The sequence below is a fragment of the Athene cunicularia genome (assembly GCF_003259725.1).
Source record: "Athene cunicularia isolate RWA chromosome 17 unlocalized genomic scaffold, athCun1 chr17_part1, whole genome shotgun sequence".
NCBI classification, from domain to species: Eukaryota; Metazoa; Chordata; class Aves; order Strigiformes; family Strigidae; genus Athene; species Athene cunicularia.
In genome coordinates, this window is record NW_020799122.1 from 7878591 (window position 1) to 7884150 (window position 5560).

Here is a 5560-nt window from a genome sequence, read left to right on the forward strand (position 1 = left end):
GGGGGGGGGGAAGTAAAGAAAGGGGGGAAAACCAAGATTTGTAAAATGTAATTAATATACAAAAGAGAAAAAAAAAAGAGGAAAATCTTCATTTGTTGAAAACTAAACCCGTTCTAGCAGCTGTATAAAACTGTCAGGCATGTTTGTTATTTCTATAATCCATCATAAAAGGGTAACACCTTACTCTCTCTTGACCTTGGGGCTGTTGCTTGCTAGTCCTCAGGGGCAGCAGAGTAAATAAAGGGAGGAGCAGAGAGAGGGAAACTTCTGTAATGAACTGTAAAGTTTTCTGCTATGCAGGTGCCAAGACAAAGACAAACAAAAAAAATCAAAGCAAACAAACAAGAGTTATATGTAAATGTAAAAGAACTGCCATTATTCCTATAGTGGGAGTAAATGGTTAAAGATAAAAGATATTTCTTCTTCTTGAGATTTATGCCAGCTTTATGTTGAGTTATTCACGCAGCCTGTGATGAGTTTTGCTGGAGGACAGAAGGTGATGGCAGTCCTTTGAGAGTAAAACTAATGCCTCATCGGTGAGAAGACACAGAAATGGTGGGCGGGTGCAGGTCTCAGGTGTCTTCACTTTGGGATTTCCATCCTGGAACACTTCTCACCAGAGGTAGAGTCTCAGCATTTGCTGAAGAACAGGATGTGTCAGGTCGGGTTACTCTGTCAGATTACTTTGCTGAACTGGCGTTCATGCCCTGCCACAGACTGCTCTTGCCTTCAGTGATGTCAGAACGTAACCCCTTGAGGATCAGCACCTGTAAATCTTCAGTCACTCATCTTTAGATACTTCATCACAGTCCCTAAGCCAGAGAAAGCCAAAATCATAGACCAGTTTGATAAACCTAGACTTAAAGACAAACCTGAATTTGGCTTTTTGCCTCAGGTTCTGGGTTTTCTGATAACACTGGGCAACCCTCATCACCACAAAAAACAAAGCACAATGAAAGAAATTAGATTTCCAAGGAAACCTGGAGACACTGAAGGGTACACATGTCATTTTGGGGTTTTGGGGAAGGAAAAATTCCATTTACTTATGTTTATATAGCTGTGAATGATATCCTTGTTTCACTTACTCTTTCTTTGTCCACCAAAAAAAGAGTCAGAAAACAGATGAGAAAGTTTTATTAAAATATCTTCAAAAGTAGTAAAAAAGAGGGGTGGGAGGGAAGAGCACAATAACCAAATCTACCCTGAATTTGCAGGATAAAGCCAAATTTAAAAGGGTTATAAAAAACCCCCACAAAACTAAAATAACTAAAGGGTGGGTAAAGTTTTGTGGAGTGTGTGTGTTCACGTGTGTTTGGATTTTTAAAAAATAATATATTGAATGGAGCGTGTGAATGTAGGATCTGCTGAGCTGGGTGATGAATCCTGGACATAGTGGGAGGGGGGCAGTGGTGTGTTTCTCTTAATTAATTTTCTTAGTTAACGTTGACTATGAGAAGTGCTAATGAGAGACTAGAATTTCTGCCCTCCAAGAAGGGATAGATAAATTTCTGATCCTGCTGGCTTCTAGAGCTGGAGGAGTAACTTGGGGAAAACCAGGCCTGAGCAGGAGGGACAGTCCTGATCCAAAGTCCAAGATTCAGATCTGGCTCGAGATTTAACATATTGATTTAATTGAGTTCAAAATAGTATTGTAGAAATTTTGACTTTCTTATCTGGAGACTAGCTCATAATCCGAGAACATCAGTTCTTCTGGAAAGAGCTAAATGCATTGTGGTGTTATTCATGTGACACCAGGGATTTAGACAATGAAGTTTGACTTCAGGTTTAGTTTAATTTGTGTGACTTTGGTTGATACTCATCTAAATTGAGAAGGAATTAGATACCATAAGGAAAATATGCATTCAGTGGACTCTCCTGCTGAACAAGCAATTGAGGGCATAAGAGAAAAACGAAAGGAGTCCTGGTCACAAAAGTACACATCAATCCCTGTCTGTCTACCAAAAAGGTGGGGAAGTGCATGCATCCAAAGAACTGCTGAGTGAATTAAGCAACAAAGGGTTTTCTCTTCTAGGAACATCCATCATTTTCCATCGGTAGTAACTCCGTGTTTTCCCTAACATGTATTGAGATCTCTTTCTATCCCTACCGGTCAGTCCATGCAAGAGGTTTCAAGTTCGCCTACTTTTCCCAGTTTGTTCATTTGTTTGTTTTTCATTTGATCGGTCTTTGCTTTGTGTAGTAGAGGTTCATGCTTATAGATCCCACCATTCAGAGAGGTTTCTTTATAGTCGTGATGTTCCTGCATCTGCTTTCTGATAAGAGAAAATTCGCCGGCAATAGTATGCATGAAAGTTAGTTTTAAGCAAACACTAGAGAGTGTTCATGGGAAATGAATGTCAAATTTGTAATTATGGGTGGAAATAATGTTCCTGACAGTTACATCCATCCAAGCAGGGAATAGAAATGTACTGTTTAATTTACATGTATGACCCAAAGAGCTGACATAGAAAAGAACTATAGTTATTGCTCTAAAAATACTGAATAATTCTTATGAGAAACCTACAGCTGAAGATGCAGTCTGCATTCAGTGATGGGTTTCCTTCATGACTGGGAATAGTGAACGTGCTAACACGAAGTGAAATTAATTTGATAAATTGCTTTCCTGTGAGATAAGTATCCAGCTCTAGTGACTAGAAGCCAGAGAAGTTGCAATTAAATCTCAGATCTTGTAGGTAACAAGCAACACATTAGCTAAGACTTGCCTCTTATTTGTGGGACTGTTACGGATCAAATCAATTGCTCTCGTATCTTTAATGATGCCTAGGGATGATCAGCCCCCAGTTATACTGCGCTTCAGCAAGGGGAGCAGCACTGTAAACCTTAAGCAAGACATTTGGTGAGAACAGAACATTAAATCACTGCTGTTCGCTTCAGACCCAAGCAATGGTAGACAGCCGTGGAGTTAGAGAGGCCTTGTCTAACATGAGCGAGCATTTCCACTGTGGCTGGGAGTGGTGAAGCTGGACCACAGAAAACAAGTGTGGGGAGATGGAAGGAAGTTTGGCACATATACGCTGGAGATTACCTTGGGAGTACCTGATGGTGCATCATGGCACCAGGGTATGATGACACAACACAAAAATCTACAGCCATGTTGCAACATGGCTAGATAACATATTGTGATGGAATGAAGCCAACATAACAAGAATAAATTCCCTCATCCGTCAGGGTAGAGGGAAATGAAGCTATCTGGCAGCTCAGCCACCATTTTGGGCTCAAAGTGTATGCCAGAGACAAAAAAGTAAAACAAAACCAAACAACCCAATGAAATGTGGCCTGGACCATGCTACACTCTGCTTTTGATGCTAGAACAGAAATGTCTCCCTCAAACAGGGCACATTGTCTGCTTCTACTGCTCAGTCCCACAGGCCTTTCCCCAGGTAAGGGGACAGCCTGTGGCACTCAGATCCAGAACCAGATCCCACGTGTTTGGTTTAGGGTACTTGTTCTACAGGCAATAAAAGACCTGGTGATAAGAGAAAGTAGTTCAGATCCACCTAGAAAGGCCACACCAGTGCTACAGTGGTGTTAATGGGCTTCTGAGGAAATTATGTCCAAGTCTTCCACTTGATCAGAAAAAGATGTTTTACAAGACAATGACTAGAATGGAGATTAATTAATAGAGGACTAGATGGTGCCCAGAGAATTCTTTCACGCAGAAAAACAGATTCACTAAACTGCATGATCAGTAGGTATTGTTATAGAGATTAATAATAAAAGGGACCTTCATACTTTGAAATATGAAATATGAAACATTCTCTGTATGAGAATGAAACTCAGCTTCCTTCCTCTGTACAGGGAGTGAGGGAGCAAACCACAAGATTTTTCAGCTCAGCTCATACAGAGCTGGTCCTACCAAATCATGGCAGAAACTTGACCCTTGCTGCAACTAAATTAGGGACTGCATGAAAGCTGAAGCTTCCAAAACACCCAGAGAAAAAAAAAAGAAAAGCCAGATGCCAGGTGTCCCAAAGGCAAAGCATGGCAAAAAAGCAGCAGGTAGAGCAGAATCCACCTGCTTCTTCTCTTCAAACACAGACTTCTGGGATCAAGTGCTTCAAGTCACATGAGAGAATGCACTGGGAGCTTACTAAGAAATGTGCTTTTTAAAGTTATTCAAATTTAAACTTAACCAGCCGATGTGGCAGAAAGCAAAGGACGTCAGCAAGTCTTATTAATATGCTGATGCTACGGCTTCAGAAGTGTACAGAATGCCCATTTGGATCAGGGCTAAGAGCACAGCATGGAGTTGCCATGGAAACGTGGGGAGGCTATTAATTAGCTATCACATGAAATCATCAGGAAGAATCTGGACCTCAGCAGCTTTGCCCTCCTCAGAGGCAAAGGGCACAGCCCCAGTGTCCCTGTAGTCAGACCCAGTGACCCCTCCGTAACTCCAGTAACAACCACCATTCTGGAGTAGAAATGTCTTCTGGGAGGCACGAGAAGTGGGTGGATAAGTAAAAGGGAGGGGACAAGAAGGGCAAAAGGCAGAGAAGTAAATACAGGCTGGAGATGTTCTCTCCACTTACTTCCCTTTTCCCAGGAAGCCTCTTTTCTGATGCATAAAAGAGACCCGCTGCTTTGCGAGCTGGTGGGACTTATGCCAGTGACCTCAAAGAAATCAAGACTGGCCACAAGACCCTGGCAGCCTCAGTTAATGGAGTGAGCATCTTCCTGGGTGAGCTGCGCCTGGGATGAGCGAATGTCAGTGCTCCCTGGTGCTGTCCTGCTCCCCAGTGCCATCTCTGGCCGTGCTAAACCAGGAATTCCTTTCCCCAATGGGAAACATGGGCAAGTAAGGAGGTTTATTGGCCATTCGCCCAGCCTTCCTCCAGAGCCAGAATCCACCTCCAGCCCAGCCTGTGTGTGTATGTTCCTGTGACAGCTGTGATGGACTTCAGCTGCCATGTACAGGATGTTCTTTTTAGCCCACTTGCTAAAACACCACTCAGAAGGACATTTGGCAGATGGCATCTCCTGCACCAGGGTGTAGCAAGATCCCTAGCCTGGCTGCTCAGTTCCCAGTGCTGGAGGAGACATGTTGAATAGCAATACAAACTGTGTGCTCTTGCCTCCAGCCTCTTTCCTTAATGAATCTACCCCGGTGCTTGCTGGAAGGAACAAATGCCACAAGGATTAGGTGCTGCAGTTTCTTGTCTGAAAGCTGAAGCAGAGGAGGGTGGTCAGTGGTGTGTGTTAGGAGAGAGGCAGAAGGGAGAAAGATGAGACAAGGCATTAGGAGGTCATGAGTGAAACATTTCCATCATCTTTCCACCCTGAAAAGTTTGAAATTATACATTTAGACCTGCTGGACCCAGTCAAATTATAGACCTTCTCATCCAAGATACTTTTTCTAATCCACATGTCAATTAACATCCCCTCACATTTTCTTTGTGACTTCTTCCAGTAATCATTTTTTCCATAATCTAAAACTGCCTTCTCTTAATGTCATCAGGATTATTGTTTTTCTGTAAATTAAATAAATATGGAAAACTGTGAGGACTAAAAGCTATATAAAAACCTTGATGGAAATTTC